The following is a 26,644-nucleotide window of genomic DNA, read 5'->3' on the forward strand; positions in this document are numbered from 1 at the left end:
GATATTCTTTTGTTCTCCGTGAACTTCTTTTTTTTTTTTTTTTAAAGATTTTATTTATTTATTTGACAGAGAGAAATCACAAGTAGATGGAGAGGCAGGCAGAGAGAGAGAGGAAAGCAGGCTCTCTGCTGAGCAGAGAGCCCGATGCGGGACTCGATCCCAGGACTCTGAGATCATGACCTGAGCCGAAGGCAGCGGCTTAATCCACTGAGCCACCCAGGCGCCCCCTCCGTGAACTTCTTAATACCAATCCCATGCATCTCACTGCCTTTTAGAGATCAGTAAGTCAAGCTCGTGACAACTTAAAAATCTACCGGACAATGACTTCGATGTGATCCCAGTAAAATATCTTCCTAACATTCCAAACACCTGCTTCGAAGCCACACTTGTACAAACACTGTTTTCCACTTGGATTCAGAAAAAGTCTTCAGGATCAAAAAAAGTTTGTCAGGATTCAGACAAAGTCTTTCTTCTACATGTCTGGTTTCAAGACCTGAGAAATGGGAAAAATTCAGGCCCCACCGAGTTCTTGGCGCCGCTGAGACAGCTCCTATACTAGAATGTGTGTGTGCATTTGGATCTGCAGTATCCAGAGAAACAGCGTCTCTAGCAAATGCCTTCTATCCAAACATCATCAGAGCAAAATGTACAGTATTAGGAACGTTGGTCTTCCCCTGACTATGCCCATGGATCAGCACCCTTCAAACCAGATTACTTACTATAATATTTGTTAAAGCTACTTCTCAATAGAAGAAAAATTAGTTGATCCACTTAAGCCTCAAGCTTCACGAGGGCGAGACCCTGTCTTCTTTCTCTGACACTCTTTCCCCAGCCTGGATCAGCGCCGTGGCACGAGCGACTGCTGAAAACTAACTGAGGGATGAAAAAAATAGAATACATTCTCTTCAAGTATGTTTAGCAATGTTTTGAGACCTAGATTTTGTTGTGAGAAACCTAATAAAGTATAATACTTAATATATTTTCAAGAGCCTCCAAATAACCAAATCATTGGAAATCATATTAGCCAAGTAATGTAGAAAATTAAGGATCTTGTGACATTTCAAGAGCATCCCAGGCCAACATACACTTGATCATCTGTCACATTTTTGTATCGTGGACACATAATAGGTACTCACTCTCGATTCTTAGTGTAATGTACAAATTCAGAAAACTCCATTTTCATCATCCCCTTCCATTTTATAACCTAAGAAACTTCCTGACTTCCTTTTAAATGCATATGCTCATTTATCATTAAGTAAATGAGCACTTATGAAAATAGAATTTTTAAAAATTAGAAGGTAGCGAGTTACTTCCCTCACGGAGTTGTAAGAGGAAAATAGCATTACTGGAAAAGAGGCTAGGCAGACTCAAAGTAAATGTGAGTGAATGTGCTAGTTTGTTTCATTGTTTTTCCCCCTCTGGAATCCTGTAGTTCACTGTAAGTAATGCTACCAGTGATGATTTTAATATGAGTGTACAAAAGAGAAGGTCATGGTCCAAAGAACAACATGTGGTGGGTTTGTTGGGTTTTGCTTCTGTAACAAGAAACACAAAAGCGGCACTGAATTCATTTATTCAGTTAGTGTTTGTTGTGAGCCTACTGTGGGCCAGGTAGTGTTCCAGGAACCAGAGATTTAAAGATTAAAAAGAAAAAAAAAACATCTGGGCCACCTGGGTGCCTCAGCCAGTTAAGCATCTGCCTTCAGCCCAGGTCATGATCCTGGAATCCTGGGATCAAACCCCACATCGAGCACCCTGCTCAGCAGGGAGTCTGCTTCTCCCTCTCCCTCTGCCCCTTCCCCCACTCATGCTCCCTTTCTCACTCATTCTGTCTCTCAAATAAATAAATAAAATCTTTTAAAAAAGGATCGACTTCTTGGTTTCAGAGAGCTCATGCTGCAGTGATTATAAGCTGACAATAAGTGAAAAGGTAATACACAAGATGTCAGGTGGTGATAAATGCTATGAAGAGAAAGACGGCAGATTGAGAGGGTGAATAATGGAAGAGAGTGCATGACATTTCAGATGAGGGTGTCAAGGCATGCCTGGTCAGGTGACCCGGGAGGAAGACCTAAAGTAAGTGAAGAAGCAAGCTGTACTGATTTCTAGGGAGTGTTCGAGACAGAAGAGTTCATGCAAAGACTCCAAGGTGGAATGTTCCTGTATAGACAAAAAACAGCAGAGTCTCCGATGTCAGGTAAGTTTTGCCTGCCCAGCTTGCTTTGCATCTCCAGCTCTTTAAATCTTACTGGTCCTTTAAAGTATCTTTCCAGTGAAATGCCTGCAACTAAGAAGTTCCTGGAATCCCTCCAAAAAGATCTGGCTTCTCTACCCTTTGAATCCCAAGAACAACTTGGCTCCAATAACTCTATTTTACAAATTAACATTTTTGTACATTATAAACACTATCTAGGGGCAAGACTTGCAACAATTTATATAGACCCTTCTGGACCTAGCTGCCCTAAAACAAACATGTCCAAGCTGCTTAGAAAGTCGAAGACAGCATCTACAGTTGGTGTGAGATTTCTCAATTCTGAAGAGTCGGTGAGTACTCCTTCTTTATAGGTTGGTCTGGTTTGGACTTGGAAAACACACAAGATGCCACCCTCAGTCTTCTAAAAGACATGCTGAATTTCAGGCTCTGCCTGATTACTTCTGTGTTGAAAAGAGGATAGATAGGTGGGATCTTCATTAGCAGGATCTGAGCCAGCTTTCCACTCTGTAATGGTAATGTTAAACTTGGTTTACACATAAGAGTTGCCCAATATAACTTCTGTTCATGTTTCATTTTCTTTGGATTCCTGCAACCAACAGTAGATGAAACGAAGTACAGGCTGGGTTTCTAGCATCTTTGTTTTTTCTGTCACCACAAAAACAAAAACAAAAACAAAACAAAACAAAACAAAAAACTTTGTTTTTCACACATCTGGAATAGTAGCACTTTCCCTAGATCCACCACGTGTGTTCCTCTAGATTTCAACTCGCGAAGTCTATTTTAACTTCTTTTTTAAATTTATATAAAGAGAACACTGGTCAAAGTATGGCAGAGAATTTCTATTCTATCTCTTATCATATCTCATATCTTATAATGTAGATATTATAAGGTATTATAAATAAAAGATACTGTAAGGCAATATCTTACATCATAACGTCAGCAATATATGTGACTTTCAAAGAGGGTTCCAAAAACAGGTTGTCCTATGTTTAAAAGGAAACAGAGCAGGGAGTCACATTAAAAACTAAATGCCAGGGCACCTGGGTGGCTCAGTGGGTTAAAGCCTCTGCCTTCTGCTCAGGTCATGATCTCAGGGTCCTAGGATCGAGCCCCACATCAGACTCTCTGCTCAGCAGAAAGCCTGCTTCTCCCTCTCTCTCTGCTGCCTCTCTGCCTACTTGTGATCTCTCTCTGTCAAATAAATATCTTAAAAAAAAAAAAAAAAAACCCCAAACTAAATGCCAAAACAAAAAACAAAAGACAAACTAAATGCCAGGGAAAAAAGAATGGTCATATTTAAAGCATGAAATCTATGGAATATAACAGCAACCCCTACCTCTCACTCATGTGGAACTAACAACCTTTTCTCATGGCTAGTGGCTCATTTTGAACCTCATTTTAATTTTTCAAGGTTTGACCCATTCACTGGACACACAAATGCAGATGTCTGCCATCTAGTGGCCAAAATCAGTATCAGCAGACTAATTTTTCTAGAAAACACTCAATATTTTTTTGAGAACAATTCAATCTTAGCCCTAAGTTTAAAAGGTAAGTGTCTGTTCTTTTTTGTTTTGTTTTGTTTTGTTTTGTTTTGTTTAAGCCAGTTTAATTTAATTTTCTCACATACTCAGTTAAATATATATGTATTTCTAGTTACATTTCAGCTATAACAAAACAAAAAATTTATTAAGTGTTTGAATTTTAGAAACTATAAAACAACAATGTTGTGGGCTTGCCCTTTAAGTTTGTATTTAAGTCATTTTTAATTTCTTCAAAATAATTGTATAATTAACTTGCTATTTAACCACTTACAGGGGTTGAAGTGTCATTTTTTTTCACATCATCTATACCTACAGTCTTTTTTTTTTAATTTAATTTTTTATTTTTTATAAACATATATTTTTATCCCCAGGGGTACAGGTCTGTGAATCACCAGGTTTACACACTTCACAGCACTCACCAAAGCACATACCCTCCCCAATGTCCATAATCCCACCCCCTTCTCCCAAACCCCCTCCCCCCAGCAACCCTCAGTTTGTTTTGTGAGATTAAGAGTCGTAAGTGTCTGTTCTTGACACTAATTTAAGGGAGGCCTCATTAGAACCCCTTGGGATGGGGCATCTGGGTGGCTCAGTGGGTTAAGCCTCTGCCTTTGGCTCAGGTCATGATCTCAGGGTCCTGGGATTGAGCCCTGCATCTGGCTCTCTGCTCAGTGGGGAGCCTGCTTCCCACCCCCACTCTCTGCCCACCTCTGTGCCTACTTGTGATCTTTGTCAAATAAATAAAATCTTACCAAAAAAACAAAAAACAAAAAACAAAAACCCCTTGGGACTAGAGATCTTACGGATTTTCACAAAGATAGAAGTTCCATGAAGGCAATATCTTGCCCTGTTTACTCATCCCTTTATCTCTAGCACCTAGAACAGTGCCTGAAACAATTAAGGCACTTAATAAATTTAATGAACTAGTGGATGACCAGCGAAGGAACTGGAGACAGACCAGACTGTGGGCTGCCTACCATAAAAATTTCTACAATTCTAAAGAACTGCACGGTTGATAATTTTATTTAATTCTCTTAAAAATTAATATTTTGAAATTGCAAAATGCTATCAATTGTATTATACATGCTTTTTAAAACTTACTTATTTCTAGATCTATATAGAATGCCTTCTAATCAATGAACAGAATGATTCTATGCCTATTTTTATGAATATCCATAACTGAATTATTAGGCACACATGCAGCAGTTCTAGACTACTTTGTCTCACTTTCTTGACATTGTGTTCCTCATATCAATAATATATGTGATATACTTGCTCAGAAAGGTAGTCCTTAAATATAGCAATACAAACATGCACAAAATATGGTCTGCTTATCATAGCTCCAATAATACAATATAATCAAGAAACAAAAAATTGTTGAGGACTGCTTATATTTGAGATAAGAACTTCAATTTTTTTTTTCTTAAAGATTTTATTTATTTATTTGACAGATAGAGATCACAAGTAGAGAGAGAGGCAGGCAAAGAGAGAGAGAGGAGGAAGCAGGCTCCCTGCTGAGCAGAGAGCCTAATGTGGGGCTTGATCCCAGGACCCTGGGATCATGACCTGAGCCAAAGTCAGAGACTTAACCCACTGAGCCACCCAGACACCCCAAGAACTTCTATTTTAATACCACCTGTGAAAACATATCCATATTTTTTAAAAACCAAAACATATATTTAGATACAATGGAGTATATTTGATGAAAAGAGTTCCATCTTATTTCTACACCTGAGATCTCAGTCCTTGCTTGATTGTGTTTAAATTCCAGTGGAAAAGAGCACTCCACCCTTCCTCAAAGCCTGAGAAACACCCTAAATTGAATATGACTCATCTTACCAGAGTGAACAGCCTAAGATAATGTACCCTTTGCCAAACCAGCTACTCAGAATCTACTCAGGAAAAAAACAAAACAAAACAAAACAAACAACAACAGTAAATGTATCTCTCTCTCTCTCTCACTGTTAATCTTCAACTAGTGGGTCTTAAAATTTAGCAAGCAGAAATAACATTCAAGGTATTTATTTAAAATGCAGACGGACAGAACCTGACCCTATTCTGATTCAGCTGGTCTGGTTTTAATCCCCAAGGCTGCATTTTTAACAACCACCCCAGACGATTCTGGTGCACTGGATCTCAGGCTTTACATGGCTTTAGACACATCACTACTTAAAAAAAATTTTTTTTCTCTACCAATCATCTTTTATTGGGTATTAATTCCTTTTTTTTTTTTAAAGATCCTATTTATTTATTTGAGGGAAGGGGGAGCACTGAGCTGTGTGACCTGGTGGGGGGAGGGCCTGGGGGACAAGCAGGTATTGGATCCTAGAACCCCAAGATTATGACCTGAACTGAAGGCAGATGCTCAACCAACTTAGCCACCCAGGTGTCCTGAAACATCACCATTTCTAAACCTTTCTGGCAGTTACAAGAATCCTTCAGGATGATCAACCAGTAATGACTACTTCAAAAGTATAATTAGTTGGTGAGAAGAGCCATATGTGGAGATTGTTACCTGATAGGACTGTGCCTCTTAAAATGTTAGGGTCACCAGTGTAACCATTATATCTACACAGACAACTCTCCAGGCAAGTGAAACTCTGAGCCTGACCTGGGATAATTATGTTCTGTAGGATACTCAACACGAACTGCTTTACTGTTTATTAATATAGAAAGCATTTTGTCATTTATCAAGATACACTGAAACCTGCCACACCTCGTATTTAATTTTCCTCTCCAAAAGGAGTAGTAAGTGAGAATTCACTCAACAACAAATACATAATGAAAGTCTATTATGTGCCAAGTCCTATTTTTGGCCCATGGGATCTATCAGTGAAAAAAAACAGAACATCAAACTCTCTGCCCATAGAGGGGCAGATTTCATGAGCTTCTCATTCAGATTTTACACCATGATGTCCTAGGTCTAGAAAAATAAGTAATGGTGGCTCCTGATGAGACACTGAAAATCTAAAGGAAAAACCTGCTATTGACATAATTTGGTTCCAGTGCAAACAAGTCCAGCAAAATGTTAGAGCAGACATGGAAACAGTACAGTCGAGGAGTGTGAGGATTGAAAAGGTGAATTTTCTCTGGGAAGGTGGGCCCACAGCCCACTCACAGTCAGAGCAGGGCTGCCGCTCAGGAAGCATGGGTGTCTGGATGGACCCCTGGAGGCAGCCAGAGCCAGGCCCATGCAAGGAGCCTTCAGCCGGCTGTCTTTTGGGGCCGCAGTGCCACAGCAGAGGGAGACAAGTAAGACGGAACTGAAATTTGGGTCGAGTGAAACTGGAAATGACTGTGACCTCCTTACAGAACAGGGAAAGGGAAAAGCAGACAATGTGGGAAGACAGGTTCAAGGCCACGGGGGACTGTGCCAGGGGGAGGCTGGAAACGCCTGCCTCAAGGAAGAGGCCGCAGCAAGAGGAGGGAAGGAATGAATGGGACAGCTCAGGAAAATCCATCAGGATGAAGAGACTGGGCCAGAACGGTGAGGGCATGGAGGAAATACAAATTCAGAAGGTTCGAACCTGAAATCCCAGGGTGGTTGTGATGCAATCAATTAATACAGGAAAACAGGAGGCATAGCATATTTTGAGGACAGATGAAGGGTTTCAATGTCCAAACAGAACATTAGAGGGGCCCAGGTGATATTCTCTGTGGAAATGTCCAACAGAGTGCCAGAAACAATGTCCCACACTCAAGGGAAGAGAATTGGGTCTGCCGTCACCAAAGCCCCAAGTACAGTTGAGATCTCCAGCTGGAGAAGGCAGACAGAGAGCAGGCAAGATGACTGCCTGGATGAACACAGAAACCCAGACGTGGAGTCCGAAGACCCAGGCTTACTAAGTTTGGGTGAATCACTTAATGTCCTGGGACCTCGGTTTCCTCAAATATAAGACATAAAATGTAGAAATGAATTTCATACAACTTCACTAACTCAGACCACAGCAGTCTCATTCATCTCCAAGAGTTGGCCATTTCTTGCTTGCCATGGGTCCTTCCAGGTTTTTCTTCACGAGACATAACCACCTTCATGGACAACTGGAGGCTCCCCCAACAGACTCCACCCTCCCACTACCTAGGCAAATGAGCTTCTGCAATTCTACCACAAAACTGATTTTTCAAAAATTGAGAAATATGGTAGCAGTGGCAAACAGTCATCTTTATTAAGAGTTGTCTATCCAGGGGTACCTTGATAGCTCAGTAGGTTAAACCTCTGCCTTTGGCTCAGGTCATGATCTCAAGGTCCTGGAATCAAACCTCGCATCAGACTCTCTGCTCAGTGGGGAGCCTGCTTCCCCCTCTCTCTCTGCCTGCATCTCTGCCTACTTGTGATCTCTGTCTGTCAAATAAATGAATAACATCTTTAAAAAAAAGAGAGAGAGAGAGAGAGAGAGAGTTTTCTCTCCAAAATTCTGTTTCTAGACAAATTTTGATTTTGACTTCTACAGAATTTTCTTCTGAACAAATGCCTTTTAGTGTGCATTCACTTATTGACATTCTAAGCCATAGGACATATGACCTTTAGTTTTTCCTTGGTACTTCTCCCTAAGTTGCAGTTTTGTTAAATATACAAAATGATTTTGTTAGATCTTTGTTAAAGATTTTCTGGTTCTTTTTCCTCTAAGTTTAGATTCACTCATGAAACAAAAACTAATATATGTGTATATACATGTATGTTAGATAAATAAATATTGTCCACATTGAGAATTCAAAATGAATCATCCACTCTTTACAGATCTAAATTATGTGAAAGTTTAAATTTCAACACAAAATTCAGCTATGTGAAAGTACATGTCATCAAACATGATGACTGTAATCTAGCATCAAATACGAGTGACCAAAAAAAAATACGAGTGACCATTATATTTCCACCAGTCCACCAGCCAACATTAGCCTGAAGGTATGAGAGTAGTTTGTGCCTACTGGGGAGTATTATGCCTTACTCTTACAAATCCTAGGTGTCTAATCTTGGGGGCAGAGAAAGTACTGAATAAAAACATGCTGATCAGAATTTCAAAGCAAATGTATTTCTATACTGCTGGGACATCTGAAGTGGATTGATTTTTATGCAATGAAATCAGTAGACTTCATGGACTTTGCTGCAGATTTAAAACAAATAATAAGGAGGTCGATTTACAGTTAAAGTTAGGTCACAAATTGATTATTATCTCAGTTTTGTATAAAGTAGATGTGAGGGTGTATATAGAAAAATATGAGAGGGCTGGTGTGCCTGGCCGGCTCAGTCAGGAGAGCTTGTGACTCTTGATCTCGGGGTCATGAGTGCAAGCCCCACATTGGGTGTACAGCTTACTTTAAAAGAGTATCAGAAATCATACATCAGTTAACTGTAGTTTTCTTATGGGGGCACTGGGTCATGACACACTTTTACTTTCAACATCATATACATTGTTGTAATGTTTGATTTTTAGTACAATCTCTATTTTGCCTTCATAATGAGAAAACAGCCAATATACTATATTTACATATTTTATATGTAATTGAGCAAACTGAGCATTTACAGGAAGACTCTATATAGGGTCCTTTAGGGCAAACAAGGACAAATGAGACATGGCATTTTCAAGGACTTTGCACTCCAGTGTTTGAAATAATTTACACACACAAATGAGTAAATGTGGCCAGTGATGAAACTGAAAATCTCATAAAGTACTAAAAGATGAATTCATAGTAAGAAATGTCAGTTCAAGAATTCCTTGACAAATTGCTAAAATCTGGGCCCATGAGGATGTGGAAGAAAGGGCATTCTATGCAGCATAAGAACACATGAAAGTCATGAAAATGGCAGAGCATATACAGAACAGCAAGTGCTAAGGGTAAAGTGAAAGGCGACCTTGAGACTTGGAATTGAATTTAAAATGTAAATCCAAGCTACAGAACAAGTCAAATGCCAGCCGAATGCAGATGTAATAGATTTAATTGTCATTCAGTAATAATAGAAGGGGATGTCAAAGAAGTTTTTTGAGGATAGGAGGGAAAAAATGATCAGATTCTGTATTCAATAACAGTGATCTGCAGCAAATGGATTAGTAGAAGAGGGCACAGTCAGTGAAATCATCTGGAAAGCTCAGAGACTGTGTGAGAAAGGTGTACAGAAGGCAGGACTTGGGTCAGCTTCTCCATCACCTGCGCTTGTTAGAGATGTAGATTCTCGGGATCCAGTCCAGACCTCCTGATTCAACGTCTGCCTTTTACCAAGATCTCTATGTGATCTGAATGCACACTAAAGCTGGAAAAGCAATAAATCAAGGTGCTGGTAATAGGAAAAGAAAAGAAGCCAAGAGGTTTGAGCTATTACTTGGTTGAATTATTACAATTTGGCATCTGCCTAAATGTGGGAGGCCATGGAAAAGAATAAATCAAGATTACTCAGAAATGTTGAGCTGTAGGATGGTCAGTCATGCTATTCATAGAAATAGGAAACCCCAGGAGAGCAGGATGAGGAAGAAACAGACGAAGGCTCTGTGGTCCAGCCAGCTCATAGAAATGCTCCCTCCAGGAGCCAAGCCAGGCCTGGAGATCATGAAATGAGTGTGATCCACAGGGAGGACTCTTGGAAGCCATAAAAATAAACACAGTTACAAAAGGAGGAGGGGGTGAGAAAGGTGTGGGGGTCAATGGAGGAGAAATCCTTAGCCTTGAGCTGCTCAGGAGATGTGGTGGGGGGAAGCTGGGAGGAGGCAGAGGAGCCACGGAGAAGAGAGCCAGGAAGCATGCTGCTTTGAAAAATAAAGGGAGGGGTAAGGTTAGAGACTAAAGGGGACACCTGAGGAAGGACCACTCGTTTTGTGACTCAGAGGTCACAGGTGACATGGCAGAATGGTTTTTGTGAACCTGGTGAGGATGAAAGCCAGAGATCCAAGGGTTAGAGTCTAAGGGTAGTGAAACTGTGTGTGTGTGCATGTGCGTGTGCGTGAGCAGACATATGGAGGTGGTGGGGGAGGTCGGCGGTAGGGGCAGGGAGGGCGTGGGAGGGGTGGGTTGGATCTTAGGCACTGTGTGCAAATGCATACATTAAGAATAAAGGTGAAAATTTCAAAGGGGCATAAAAGACCAGGTTTCATTATCTTTAAGCTGTTGAACTTTAAGGATTTTCTTCTGGAAGAAAGATCAGAAGTATTTTCTTCATAATTCTCAGAATGATTAGGAGGGCAAACAAGCACAGTAGGAATTAGATTTTTGGCTCAAAATAAAGAGGATCTGCTCCTCACTGCTCTCTGAAAAGGGAATAGGCCGCCTTGTGAAGGTTAATTTCTCAAAGCCTCCAGACCACACGATGCTATAGGGGATCACAAAGTAGAATGTTGTTCATCAATGACATCTGCAGCTGGCTAACTGATGGCTTCTCAAACTACATGTCCATATCCTAATTCCCCAAACCGGTAAATATTACCTTATATGGTAAAAGATGTGACAGTTAAGGCTTTTGGAAGGAGGAGCTTATCAGGGATTTTCTGGGTGGGTCCTAAAGACAATCACATGTATCCTTATAAGATGGGCACACAGAGAAAGAGACACACGGACAGAAAAAGAGGAGGCAATGTGACCACAGAAGCAGAGACTAGAGGCAGGCACAAGTGAAGGAATGTAGACAGCCATGGGAAGCTACAGGTGACAAGGAAGGATTTTCCCCAAGAGTCTTTGGAGGCATTGCGCACCTGCCCCCACCTTGATTTCAGACTTCTTATCTCCAGAATTATGAGAGAATATATTTCTTCTGTTTTAGGCCATGGGACATCAAAACAGCTCTTGACATCACCTTCCAAGTCTTAGATTTCTGGAGCTGCTCTCAACTCAAGCAGATCGTAGGCTCCTGGTAGGCACATTCGTGGTTCACTCTCGTGTGAATCCAAAAAAGGATGTCCGTGGCGCCTGACACATTAAGAAACAGTGAACAACGTCGGGGAGAGTTATCACAGAAATGTACACTCACGTGTGTAAGTGAAAAGGAGAGATGGAAACACACAGAGAGTCAATAGATAAATGTTAGGTCAACAGGTGGGCACATGGCCAGACAGATGTATTCTACTTAGGTAAGTACATTAAAATTTACTTATACTCTCATGAAGTTAATTTCATAAATACTACCTGGGCTATCCTTTATTGTCACATTTACTCATAAAGACGGTACAACCAGAATTAGAAGGACACATGGCTTGTAGTAACTTAAATGTTCAATTTCTCACAATTAAATGAATTAAAGGTTTTAAAATGATTTATCCCAAGAAAAGCGAAAGGATAGTTGTACTCAAGGGAAGTTGGAAAAGTTTGGCTGGGGATTTGGAGGTAAGGAAGGAAGAAAGGAGGGCTCCCTATGAAGGACTATCGTGGCAATTCTAGTTTTCCCCCATGTCTCCCTTCCCACAAGGTGATGTACTTGGCATGTGTTATTACCACGTGAGGACTCACAGGCAAACAAGGCAGGAGAATCTCCTCATCCATTCTATAGATGAGAACTTCTTTTCAATGCAGGCAATTTGAGGGATCACCACATGAGAGAAATTGTGCTTTCAGACTATTCTGAAGTAAAAAAAAAAAAGAAGAAGAAGAAGAAGAAAATCACCCAAAACTCGCTGTGTTCATTAACACCTCTCAATGAATAGACACAGATACAGATAGATAGCTATATAGACGCACAGAACCCAGTAATATTCGAAATTTGTGTGGGTTCTTGGAATCTGTCAACTACAACTGGCTAGTTGAAACTCCTAATGGTTGTGGGTAAGAAGTTGTTCTTAGTTGAGTAGTAACTGCGTTTCTCTCCAGGCTGTGTCCCATGGGCAATTCCAGTGAGAAACCTCCTCCAAAGTGATAAGTTTAAAAAAAAAAGAATGGACAAAGGCTGTCAATGGATCCCTTCTCCTAAAGCTCACTGGCAGGATATTCTGGGAATCTAATTCTGGGGCCATAGCTACATGTCATAAATTAGAAGGCTTTAGCAGAAGAACACCTCACAACCATAAATGCATGTTCTGCAGTAGACATCAGGTAGCCCCATCCTCTCTGAAACAGGCTGGTAACATTTTACTTTGGCTTAATCTTACCTGAATTTTATCTGAACAGCAGTCGTTGGAGGATATCCTGCCTGACCCAGGATGTCTATACTAGCACTACTTCCTGCAGTAGAGGTGACTGAAGGTAGAATATGTCATGGCTCTGCTGGTGTGCCAGATTTCAAGGGAACACTGGGGACAGGAAATAAGCTAGGGCTAGGCTAGAACAAATGACCTAATGAAGAATTAATTCTGTAGTGGATAGTCAGCAACTCAAATTACAGTGGCCAGGAGGAGTGTGGAGAACTGAGATTTGATCCTGCCAACAATGACACACACAAGGAGATTTTATTTGTCAAGTGGAACTTGGCAGCACAGGTCTCCAGGCAAAAATTATACACTATCAGGAGGGTGGCTATACCTTAGGCCTGGGGGGTTGTCCATGTTGGGGTTGCATCAGAGACTGAGAAGAGAAAGTATGCAGTCGTGCTCCTGGAGAGAAGTTCTTGGTGAGGGTGAGGCTCACGGTCAAGGTCATTGCTAAAGTCCTTCCAGGCAAAACTTTAGTACTAAATATGCAAACATAAAAGAAGTCTAGCCTAGGAGATGGCAAATAGGACAAGAGTTAAGAGAAACTGAGGCCAACGGGGCATGGCAAACACTAGAGCTCGCTAGGGTTAGGGCAGGTGCACCGACCTCACACTCTCTTCCATGGAGTTCACTGGTGGAAGACTCTGGAAGCCCAGCTTCCCGGTCTCTCGCAGCACAGGACTGGGGCAGGCCAGAGTGCAAAGACCCCATGCATCTGCCCGCTACTGCTTGTCAAATTTTATTTTCCCACTTTTCCCCACCATTGTTTTTCCTCAAAGTGTTCACATTCTAGCTGGCTTCAGGACGAGCTCATGCAGTCAGTGAGAAGAAGATGGCAGGAGCTCAAATTGGCTTGCCGTCACCACCAGTGGATCCCACGTTTGTGTCAACGTGGGGAGCTGCGGCCTCGGCAGAGAAAAGTTTAAGAAGGGGCATGCCAGCCAGAGTACTTGGCCTTCAGGAATGGATGAGAAGGAAGTTTCAACAGGTGGGACAGCAGACCTGCCAGACTGCAAGGGAGAGCCTGCCAGAGGCTGGGGAGTCTACCAGCTGCCAAAACGTGTGGACAAAAAGGAACACAAGGCAGCCAACTACCGAGCCAGAGGGAAACCTCCACTCTGGTTCTCTGTGCTCCATGTCAAATCATATTAAGGGTCTAAATCGTGCACCATATTTAATAGCGCTTTTGAGATAGTTCAAAAGTCACGTTCACATGCATCATGGCTTTGGACCCTCAAAAGCACTCTGCAATGTGCACAGGGAAGAAATGCTGGGAGAGGAAACATCACTTTCCTATAAGGCCCATTGTGAGTCAATATTTTCAAAAGTTTCATGGCAACAAAACTGTCTTTATTTCCTTGTTTGAAGGAAATGCTAGTGCAGATTTAGGCTGTCCAGGATATGCACTTTTTAGGGACTGGAGAAGTCTAAGGGAGCCCTCCGGATGCAAATGCGGGGTTACAATTGAATGGGGGTGCCTCTGGCTCCTGTACAGACCTTCTGTGGAGTGCTGGTGGAGAGAGAAGGGCCAAGAGTACTGATTTAGGATTCAGAGAGACTACTTTTGATCAATCTGAACAAGGACCACTTCCTTAATGGAAAAGATAAAGTCCATCAGACACGAGAAATTAACTTCCAACCTGACAGGCTTCATCTCTTGTCAAATTTATTAGATGATCTCTTCAGCTTTCTCCCCTAAAATCAAAACTTTCCACTGAGGCTGTAATTCTATCCCAAAGTTCTATTAAGACTGATAACTAGGGGGGCGCCTGGGTGGCTCAGTGGGTTAAAGCCTCTGCCTTCCGCTCAGGTCATGACCCCAGGGTCCAGGGATCAAGCCCTGCATCAGGCTCTCTGCTCAGCAGGGAGCCTGCTTCCTCCCCTCCTCTCTCTACCTGCCTCTCTGCCTACTTGTGATCTCTATCTGTCAAAATAAAATCTTTAAAAAAAAAAAAAAAAGACTGATAACTAGGATAGGGATTCCACTGCACTAAATGAGGCGGATAGGTAAAAAGACCTATGGCATATTTCATGGCCATCACACACATCACATTCCAGGATTAAGCATAAGGCACAATTTATTAGCCAGTTAAATTTTTAAAATAACCATGGTAGAGGGATTTGACTGATTTTTTTTTTTTAATTGGAGTCATGTATGTCTTTTTAAAAGTCTCCTGCAAGAAAACCATATTTTAAATTCACAAATGTGTTGTATAAAATAAAACATTTCTGGTTACTCACTGAATACTTCAGAACCACAAGGTAAGGCTTATGCTATGGGTCACAATATATTATGACATAAAATTAAGTTCCACAAGTGAAGAACAGATGCAACTTTCTGCATGCCCATCAGAGGCTCCATGTTCATACGACTCACAATTCATTCATCTCATATCTGAAGTCCCACTACATCACAGCTGTTCTCAATATAAACTTCCCTTCATTGCAAAGAAGACCCAGTTTCCTAGTAGTTGCACTGATGATGCCCAGGCCATTAAGGAGTAGGCAAGTAATTCTTTCAATGTTAACAACTTTGTTAGGCAAGAACAGAATGTTGGCTCGGGAAGTAATGGAAGAAATCTTAGGTAAAAATATGAACAAAATTATTACTTTATAATTTGCAATTACACAAGGGAATTTTGCTTTTTGTTACTTCATTTAATTTTCTATTAAATTTACTGGTGTGGATTCGAGAAATGCCAATTTTGTGAATTTTATGTTTTTTTTTTTTCCAGGCTCATTTTCAACAGGTTGCCTGTAATTAAAAGCTAAAATGCTGTTAAAAGAAAGTTCATACTTGTACACACCATAGCTTAAACAACACATTTTCTTTCAGTGAGAAAGTAAATCATTTGTCTTTATAAGGAAAAGAAAATGCGTGCATCCTCAAGAACTCCAGTATTCCTAAGTCATCTTCAGAAATAACTAGTACTTTTGAAGTGATATTTTCCCCCAAAAGAAAAATAATGTGCATTCTTATAATTCTCTAAAGTTTCCTAAAAAAAAAAGTTTAAATGTAGGTTTAATGCAGAACTACTCTTACAACACTGTTTTTTTCTATATGTTGACCAATCCCACACACATTTTCCCTTTTCCCAAATTAAACTTTTGTCTTACAATAATTTTCCATGCAAAAGATATCCATTGTCAAAGACTTTTTCAAAACCTTTTAATCTCTTTTTCTTTTAAAAATACATCTATTTTAAAAAATATTTGCTGTGATTTAAATAAATGGCATTTTAATACGACTATTTTCATATTAAACTCAATCTTCTAGCACCTCCCCAGTTTATAAAAACAGTCTAAATCAGACCTGCAACGTAATTAACTTTAAGTTAGTCATTTAAGATAAAGTTATATTTCCATATGGAAATCCATTTTAAAATAACATGCTTTCTAACTCAACAATAGCTAATTATACATTAAGCTAATTAAGACAAACCATGTAAACAAAATCTCAAGATAGGCTATTCAGTGATAGGAGTGTATGATTGAAACCACAATTCTGTGTCATGTTGAATGCACATTGGAGAGGCAGGCATGTTCAATGTGTTCTTCGCAATACCAGCTTCCATAACAAGAGGGTGCAACCAACGCCATATCTATCCCACCACATTTGGAACAGAAAGACCTCAATTTTTTTAAATTAATACATGACTACCACAGTCTTGTCTATATGCACATATTTGTTCTAGGTTCAGCTCTCCCCTTTCTTAAGTATATATTCTTAGGCAGGGTCTCTTTCAAATAAATACAGGAGCATTGTTTTAAACACAGGAAATAGTGATGAATGTTTCATGCAATTTAATGATCTCACAATATGAAATTACTTGGGACTACATCATCAACAAATACACTTTTTTTAAAAAAAAAAAGATTTTCACGTAGTAACCCGGAAAGACCTAAAATGGGGGATTAGGCTGTTCTGTTGTAACTCAGAGGTCAAGAGAGAAATGAAAGGTCTGTGCAAGGCATACAGTGACATAACCAGAGTCCTTAACAACATAAACGCTCGGATAAAATCCATTTACCTCCTAAGAAGAGCCATCCTTTTTACATCGCAACACAGCGGGAAGAAAGCATATCCTTACAGCCATCAGGCAGGTTCAAACAACACTTGCAGATCAACGAATGTTTGTATTAACATTCGTTGTAATCTGTCCATGCGGATGCAATTCCCAAACCCCTGCTTCCTCTACCACTTCCAACCTGCGTGTGTGGAGAGTTGCACACACGCACACCCAACAGGATCACAATTCCAACACGCACAGCGCGAAGAAGACAAGTGAATTTTGCTACTCAACTGCCCCCGCCCCTCACATCATTTAAAAACACGCAGAAATCAACCCAGCTGTCAGGAGTCTGTTCTGGAAGAGGGATCCAGAGAGGAGATCCGGTGCGGTCCAACGATCCCCGCTCCGCGAGTGTAGACTCTCTCCGGATCAGAGAAGACGCGCACCCAGGCTATCCACCTTGGCCCAGGTGTTACACTACGTGTCAAATTTACCTCTTCGCCCCCTGAAACGCAATCCGAACAAGCCACCCCGTTTCGAGGTTAGCGGGTGCCGGCCTTAGCCTTCATAAAAGCGGTAGGAAATCGTACGGGGGAAGCCACACACGCACATCGCACACGCGCGCGCATACAAGCACACACTAAGCCGAGTAGTTCCTCTGGTCCGGACACTCCGTGCCTCAGGTCCGGTATTCCGGAGACAGAATCCAAGCTGAGGAGAGCCGGGTGGGGCGTCCCCGCTCTCTCCCGGCCCGGCCACCGCTCCTGTTACTGCAGTCCTTTTCCCGACCCTTGCTGTGACCCCGCATTCCTCACCCTCGGTCCCAGGCTCCAAGTCTGCACACGATCGTGCTCTGCGTTCAAGTTCCCACCACCACCCCCCAAAATCGACAGACCAGCTCTCCTGACCCTCTCCAGTACCCTCTGTGCATTCCCCGAAGCAAAGACATTTCCTACCCGGGCCGAAAACTTTTTCCTCCCTTCGCAGCGCGACGAGGCAAGAAACCAGGTCAGCCGCCGCCACCACCCGCTTTGCCCAGCGCCCGGGTGGCAAGCGCCGTCTTTACCTGGCCGCTGCGCTCCAGGTGATTGTCCCACGGGCGGTCGCCCGCGCCTCCCCGACACGCGGGAGGCGCCCCGTCCGCCGTCCCTTAGTCGCCTGCTGCTCGGAGCTCACGGAGAGAGTGTCCTAGGACCACACGCCCATGCCCGGAGCCGCCCTTCGGTTCATCGCGCGTCTTTGCAGAAGCGAGGCTGCCGCCGGCGAACTCACAAGGAGCTTGGGGATCCGGATGGCACCGACTTGCCCCGCGGTGTGCGCTCCCGGGTCCGAGAGCGCTCCGCCCGCGGGCAGCTGCGGCCGCGTCACATGCCGCCTCCAGGCAGCGGCCCGGCACCTGCCCAAGCGGCAGCGCTCTTGGCTCGGCACGGCCGCCCCCGCGCCTCAGGCTCCCTGCACGCACCGGCCTTCACTGTTCTCGTCTTTTTCCCCCCCGCCCCGTCTCTCTCCCTCCTCACTTTCTTCCCCCTTCTTCTCTCCGTCTCCTCCTTTATCCTGTATTCTCTTTTTCCGAAAGCAGACACCAGGCGCTCCAAGTGGGAGGAGGGTCTTTCCCTCCTCACGAACTCTTCCTCTGCCTGGTGGTGGCGATCGTGGCTACCGCTCGCCGCTCCTCCTCTCCTTCCTCCCGCGCTCCTCCTCCTCCTCCCAGGACTGTGAGCACGGGTGTAATGCTCAAGCTGCCTGCTGGAGACCCAAACCTGCCCGGCTTCTGAGCATGCCCAGTTGCCTTGCTGGCGCCCTGCTCGGCTCCCGCGTGCGGGCTCGGCCTGCATTCTGCGCCTGGGGTGGGTGTGGGGGGAGTCGAAGGGACCTGGCTGCCTCGCTGAGGCCCCACTTGCCCCCAGCTTGCGTGGCCCTGGCACTTCAAGGACAGATTTCTGTTGGTCAGTTAGTTTTGCTGTCCAAACTGCTTTGCTTGGACTCCTTAGAAGGATTGAAAGAAAGTGGATTCTTGGACACAACTTATGGCTGCAAGAACCCCGGCTCAGTTACAATAAATGACACTGTTGAGAACCTTTCCTTAGTGAGCAGCCTGATGCCTTTTTTTTTTTTTTCTCCTTTTCTTAATTTCTTTCTTTCTTTTTTTTTCTTGAGAGTCTCTTCATCAAGAACAATGTTAATAGAGAGAAGACGACCTGGCTTTTCCTCCTTCAGAAGTTGACACCTCAGGAGTGAAAGAAAAACATGCATTTAAAAAGACGCACTCGTGTGTGTGTGTGTGTGTGTGTGTGTGTGTGTGTGTGCACACACACTTTTTTTTTTTTTTTTTTGAATCATAAGATAAAAGATACGATCTTCCTAGTCGGGCTTTTAAATTTTATATTTAACTCAAGAGGAATGAGAAGCTACAAAGAGAAAGAGGGAAAGAAAAACGGAGACGAAAGAGGTAGGCAGGGAAAAGTAATGTCTTACTATACTCTTTCAGCAAACCAAATAAGGAAAAGGTGGAAAGATGCCAGAGTTGCAGAGACACCAACAAGGCTGCTGCACAGCACTCTGAAGGTTTTTTAAAGCTCATGTAAGGAACATTTACAGGAGAACCCCATAAGGAAGGACAGACAATAATGATAACTCTTGCAGGGGGGTGGGGGAGAAAAGAAACAAAAAAGGAGTAAGAGCATAGTATGAAATGAAACTTTTAATAAAAAGGAAAGAGGCAAAATGATTTCATTAATCTATTTGGAGCAAGAAAATAAACAGGAAAAGAGCTCTTCTTTGGGAAAATAAGTCATGTTAAGAGAGAAATAGAAGTATACAATTTCCATTCTGCGTCTACATATTCTCTTCTAGGTAGAACAATCTTTAGAAGAAAAGACACTAGACATTGCTTAGAGAAAATAAAGGTCACAATAGGAAAAATCTGATGAGAAACCACGTGGCTACTTAAATCCAAATATCCAAGCTCAGGTGAATTACATGGTAATATAGTAGTAGCCATTTGTTTGGATATCTCTCAGATGGAAATGTAATAGTTGTCTTTATATATTTCCCTAATCTTCAAAGCAAACATTCAAAAAAGTGTTTTACCCCCATTTAATAAAGGAGGACAGAAATTTAAAGGACTAGGTAAATCACTCATTGCATAGCTAGTAAGATATATTCAAATTTAAAATATATTTTGCATCACATAGAATTGCTATTTGCCAGTGGGAATGGGAGTACCTTTGATAATATTTGGTAAATCCATAAGCAGCATACAGGGGGCTTGAAGAATGGGCATATAGAAATATTCCAGTTGTTATTTTAAGGTAGATTCTCTTATCTATATGGTGATGAAGTGTCATATGGATTACTGGCAATATTCTAGAGAAGATCATGAAATGAATCATTTGCCAGTAATCTGAAAACAAAACAACTACAATTTAATGAAAATATTTCACCAGACTTGCTTCATTTTACTTTCTTCATTAAACTCATACATGTAGCATTTCCTAATTTCATCTAACTTTCCCATTATTTTTATGGACAAGGTAAATGTAAATTGCATATCAGCATTGAACAAACTGAAACTAACAGTTTGGACAGAGCTTCCCCAAGTGTCTTGGTAAGTATGTTCATTCTAGATCAGAATAGTGTTTAATTTTGAGCTTGGTACCCTATTGTTTATATATATATATGGAAAATATAAATGAGATACTTATTAGATCTGAGAATGAATCAAATCAGGGGCAGTGATAATTTATGATGCTAAGAGTCAAACCCAAAGAGTTCTTTATTTTATTTTTAAAGACTTTATTTATTTATTTGACAGATCACAAGTAGGCAGAGAGGCAGGCAGAGAGAGAGAGGAGGAAGCCTACTCCCTGCTGAGCAGAGATCCTGATGCTGGGCTCCATCCCAGGACCCTGGGATCATGACCTGAGCCAAAGGCAGAGGCTTTCACTCACTGAGCCACCCAGGGGCCCCAAGAGTTCTTTATTTTAGATGTTGATCCTAAAAAGAAGAAGATAAACTAGAGATAAAAACATTTTGAAATCTTACTTTTTAGGTTTAAGAAAAAAAAAAGAAAAGCAACATGGGCTGACTCAGTAGGTAGTAGATGAGACTCTTGATCTCAGGGTTGTGATTTCGAGCACCACTTGGGTCTGGAGCCTGCTTAAAAATAAACAAACACACACAGAGGATAAGCATAAGATTTATTCATGTATTCAATTATTAAGTAAGACTGGGGAGGGGGCTGGGTGTGCCTTGGGCTCAGGTCATGATCTAGCCCCATGTCTGGCTCCCTGCTCAGCTTGGAGCCTGCTTCTCCCTCTCCCCACTCATTTTCTCTCTTCTAAATAAATAAAGTCTTAAAAAAAATCAATAAAACTTTGGTTATGGACAAGATAGCACACTTACTTTCTACCATAAAGTAACTACAAAATATGGACAGACTATATAAAACGACATGTTCAGCTATTAACAGCAATCAACACAGGGCTGCACAGTCCAAGAGGAGGCTCTGGAGGAGTCATTCCCACAGATTATTTCCTCTGGGCCTTCTCCCCCCACCCCACCCCCTACGATAAGGGCCACGTTGTCCGGTTCAAGATGGTGACGTACGGAGAGCTAAGCTAAGCTCCTGCAGAACCACCGAATTCAGTTATATATGCAACTATTTCCTCCCAGAAAAACCTTAAAACTGGTGGAGCTGCCCCTTCGCGTCAGCAAACCGGAGAGAAACCACGCGGTCACAGGTAGGAAAAGTCACAGTCTCACCCTAAGGGCCAGCCCTTGCACAGACCCAGAAGGGGGAGGTCATTCAAAACTTGAAGCTTCTCCCTGAGGCACTAAGGGTTCCTGTTTCTCTTGGACTACCCCAAGTTTAAGACCAGCACCTGAAGGACGAGGCCCCAAAACCCGTGACTTTGCAGACCAGTGGGGCTCCCAGGCAGGGGCCACAGGACGCTGTTGCAGACTGAGAAACTGCTCCGAAAGCCACCGCATGCAGGAGCGTCCAGCCAGGGCCCAGCACAGAAGCTGCCCTTTTTCAAAGCGCCCAGACTTCTTGAGAAAGGGGCTCATTTGGTAATTTAGAGGCGAGCATTGGCCTGAGGGGCAGTGGGTGCTGGGAGACTCACCAAGACCGAGCTCACGGGAGTCACCTTTCCTGCTCACATCTTCCCTGCTTCCCTAAAGCCTCGCGCTTTTTTGGCGAGCCTTTTTTCTGTGTTGTTTTTTCTTTTCTTTTCTTTTTTTCTTTACTTTTTTCATTTTACTTCTTTTATTATTTTTTTTCTTTCTTTCTTCCTTTTTTTTTTTTTTTTTTTTTTTTGGAGGCACCATCTTTGTTTACACTCCCTTTCCAGCTGGTTCCGGTCAGTGGGAAGCTTGTGGGGCTCTTGCTCTCACACACTCCAGAGCACCAGCCTCATTTGAAAGAAAGTGTTTCCACCTGTCCCATACCCCAGTTTTTCTGTCTGGTGCCCCGGGGTTTTTGCCCATTTCTGCAAGCAATATGATGACAGTGCACAGTGATGATTTCTGCCTACAAATAGTAGTATTCTGGTGATGGGATAGTTGTGCTTAAGTAAACCAACAGGAAACAAATTTATGCTCCCATAGCTGGAGCCAATTTAAAGATGTAGTTTTAAGCGAATCAAGTATGGTTGGACCATGAGGACACTATATTTGTGATGGAAGTCTGTGAAGGCCTCTATATAAACTTTTAAGATTCTGGCAGGTGGGTACAGAGATCTGGCTTGTGGCCAAGACAAGCCTCATAGGTAATTCCCCTTGCTCATTAAACCTACCACCTACCAATCTGGAGTCCTTTGTCTCTCTTCGGACTCTCCTTGTCCTCTGTGTATTGAGGCCATTTCAGAATTTCACCTGGGGACTCCCAAGTTTGTCCATCAACATCAGACCCTTGGCTCAGAAGGAATGTCTCGAAAAGAAATGAATTCTGTCAGGCCCACCCAAATGTGCCTTTTTCTTCTCGAGATCTTTGTCCCTGAATCTAGATTGCACTGAGAGCTGTTTAATGTCTTTTATTATTATTTTTGAATCTATAATTTTTAGTTGTTCTCTGTGGAAGAGTTGTCTTGATTATTATGGATGTCAATAACAGAGAGTTGCATTGGAGGCTACGTGTTAAACAAGTCTAAGGACATTTTAAATTAGTTATAATTGCAAAGGGAAGGCTGGAAATGGAGTTGTGTCAGTACTCGTCAGGGACAGTGTGTGTCTGACTCTCTAGTGGTCAGGTCAATTTTTTGACTCTTACCTGAACTTGTTATCCTCTTCCTAAATGGGTACTTTTAGGATTAAATGTTATATATATGAAATAAAACCTCAAATTAACCTCAACATTAGACAAGATGGAGGCTTCTTTAGCTCAACCTAAAAATAATCTCAAACTATGGTAACACCGCAGCCCCCAGGGGAGGCATGTTCCTTTTAGCTTTTTGCTTCACCAGAAATTTGTAGAGATTTTCAAGCTCTCTTCATGGTCTGTGATAGCTTCTAGGGTTCCTATAATAATGTCTGTGCTGAAAGCAAGTATAAGGAGGGCTTGGTAAGACGGGAGGATGAAAGGGATAATCTCTAGCCTGGGAGAGCCCACTCTATGGTCAAAAAAGGATCCGTCTACCCCGTTATATCTCATTGGCAACTCCATTTGCAAAAGAGGCTTTGAAATGTGTTCCTTGGTCAGTATATAATTGTGGAGATTTGTAAATAAGAAAGACAGGGAAAGTGGATATCAGAAAAAAATGTTAACAATCTCTACTACATTTTCCCTTGGCTCTTAAGATTAATGTATAACATATTTTGAAGCCTTACCTCTTTCTAGCCGTGACAGAGTCTCCAACTCAGATAATTTTATGCACCTTTTTATAATTCTACTCTAATCTACATCACTGCCTATATCACTGTCTTCATAAAATATATTAATCTGTATAGCTGATTACATTGTTATTTATACCTATCTATACAATCCTAAACAAACCTGATCTAAGCCTGAATTCAATTTAGCTGAGAACAAATGGAAATAAAGCACTAAAGGCATTTACCTATTCTAAACTGTAGGTTCCTTATGAGTAGAAAGTAAGTTTTATTAGTTTACATACTCTCAAAATTTGGTCAAAATTTAACAATAAAATAGGAAAACAGTGGAAGTAGTCAAAATGGATAAATGAGAACACAAGTTACTTGATAAAGGGCTGTCAGAAGCTATAGAGCAATCCCTGATACTGGCAACCTGCCTTACTTTATTTATTTTTTAATTTTTAATTTTTTAAAGTTTTTATTTTAATTCCAGTTAGTTAACATACAGTGTTACGTAAGTTTCAGGTGTATTAGCAAGCTGACTTAAAACCTAATTAGTTCATTGTTTTTTAGCTCCATCTTTGTACCTTTTGCAAAAGACTGGGTATGCTTTTAACAAGTGTATCTTTTAGTAAGTTTATATGGCTCCATATAGTTGTTTTGCTTTTTATGAGTGCCAGAATTAAACTTCCTTCAAACCAAAGATAACGCAAAGTACACAGACCCATGAAGTCAATTTCTTATCTCTAGACTCTCAGAGCTCAGGGAGGGCATTCAGCTTCAGGATTCACAAATACTATTGGCATTAGAACTCACCCCACATCATTTCTTCACCTTAACTCAAGTTCTTTAACTTCCTTTAAGTTTGGTTGTATCTTTAAGTTGTTACTAAGTCCATTTAGATATTATGTCTTCACCAACATTTCAACTACATGACAATTTTCATTTGTCAGTCTTTTTTTCCTCCCCTCTACCAACTCCAAAACTCTATAGACGGCATAGTCTTCTGATATATAAGTCAGCAAATAAGTAAATAAGTAATGATTTCAGTAATTTAGAATGATCTGTTCTAAATCTTAGCAGGCAAGCAGCAGTTATCCAGAAAAGTAGAATAAGAAAGAGAATTTGAGGCAGGAAGGATAATGGTAATAATAAAATGGTAGCCATATGTCGCATGATGTGTGCACAGAACTAAAAGCTGTTTGAGATTAGCATAGAAGAGTGTTTGTGGTAGAAGTAAGTGTAGATGTTTGGTAACAAGATAAATACACCCAGATCTTTGAAGATTTTGTCTTGATTACCAGGATAAGATGTTTGCATTTCCTATTGTGGTTAAAAAGGCACCCCAGAAGGGTTTTCATCTCAAGAACAAAAATGGCAGCCATTGTGTCAAGCATGGACTCAATGGGGAATTGGTTAGAAGCAGGGGATTACTTAGGAGGCTGTTTCAGTTAACATAAGCAAGAAATGATGAGGAAGTAACTTCAGAGGATAACTCAAGGCTGATTCCTGGGGGAGAGGTGGGCAATGATTTTTGGGAGGGGGGCAATGATATTTTTAAAAAACTGTTGGTTCTGGAGAATGGCTTTAAGATTGAAGATGATTCCAGTGTTTCCTTTGTTGTGTTCACTTTCTTTTGGGAAATGAAAGTGGAGATGTCCATCAAACATTTGGAAATAACTCTTTGAAGATTAGTGTGTGTCTCATGCTAGGGATGTAAATGTGGGTCACCTGTGTCTTTGAGACAGTTGGGTCGATGAGAGGCCAGGAGAATATTCAGGAATAATGTTAAGATTGAGGTGAGGTGTCAGTGAAATCCTGGGAAACAGTTACATTCAGAAATTGGAAGAGAAAGGGGGAGTACATACAGAAGACAGAGCAGAAACTCTCAGAGACTTGTCAGCAGAGTTAAAGGAATTCTGGAAGTCAGAATTATCATAGTCAAAGGTACTGGAGAGGTCTGGTAAAATAAAGATTTAAAATATGTAGATATAGCTAGATAACAACTCGAATATTAACAAAGATCTTCTTAAAACTTTCTCAAGGTTATAAGGAGAGAAATAAAATTTTAATGGGTTAAGAAGTAAATGCGAAAGCATGCATATGAAAATTTTAATAGATTTACTGAAGTATAACTGATATTGACTTAAATGTACATATTAAAGTACAGTTTTGATAAGTTTTGACACGTGTGTGTGTGTGTGTTTAATCAGATAATAGAAAAACATGTATATAGTGGTCTCTGCCCCTGGTTCCTGGTACAGAGCCCCTAAACCTTGCAATTTCCTAAGGAATAAAAGCAGTAGGAGCATCTTTGTTCTTATATTTGGTCTTTGACCTGGGTTCACGACACAGAACTCCTAGATCCCTTGAAATGTCCTGGGTAATAGGAGTGTCTTTGATTCTAATGAGGCAACTCTTAGTAGACTCCCAGATGGGGGCTAATCACTGGAAAGACCAAGTCATGATTAGAAGCTTAGAGCTTTCAGTATCAGTCTACCCACATTCTCTAGAGAGGGGCAAAGAGGAGAAGAGGAAGTTAATAGTCAGTCATGCCTACATGATGAAGCCTCCTTTAAAATCCCTATAGTAAGGGATTTGGAGAGCTTCTAGGATTGGTGAACACATGGAGGTATTGTGGGAGAGTGGCCCAGAGAGAGAACATGGAAGCTCCATGTCCCTTTTCATATACCTTACTCTATGCATTTCTTTATCTGGCTATATCCTATCTGTATCTTTTAATATATCCTTTATAAGAAACCAGTAAATGTAACTTAGCATTTCCTTGACTTCTCTGGGCCATTCTAGAAAACTACTGAATCCAAAGAGAGGGCCATAAGGACCTTCACTTATAGGCCACTGGTCAGAATTACAGGTGACATCCTGGGACTTGATATTGGCATCCCAAGAGGGAAAAGTCTTGTGGAATTGAATCCTTAACCTGTGGTACCTGATGGTAAC

At 41.5% G+C, this 26,644-nt stretch overlaps 1 protein-coding gene across 6 annotated transcripts in view; it reads right to left on the minus strand.

The window, feature by feature from the left end:
- The window catches only part of CHRM3 (cholinergic receptor muscarinic 3), a 509,004-nt gene extending 490,390 nt beyond the window's left edge, over positions 1–18,614 (minus strand). For 5 of the 6 annotated variants that reach the window (XR_014308880.1, XM_082720839.1, XM_082720835.1 and 2 more), the window contains exon 1: positions 17,937–18,614. The gene's annotated coding sequence lies outside the window, so the exon portion shown is untranslated. Of the gene's footprint in view, positions 1–17,826; positions 17,896–17,936 lie in introns of those variants that run through there. The other variant, XM_082720838.1, reaches the window with a different exon arrangement.
- Between the last annotated feature and the right edge of the window lie 8,030 nt (positions 18,615–26,644).

This window comes from Mustela nivalis (genome assembly GCF_964662115.1).
Source record: "Mustela nivalis genome assembly, chromosome: 2".
Lineage (NCBI taxonomy): Eukaryota > Metazoa > Chordata > Mammalia > Carnivora > Mustelidae > Mustela > Mustela nivalis.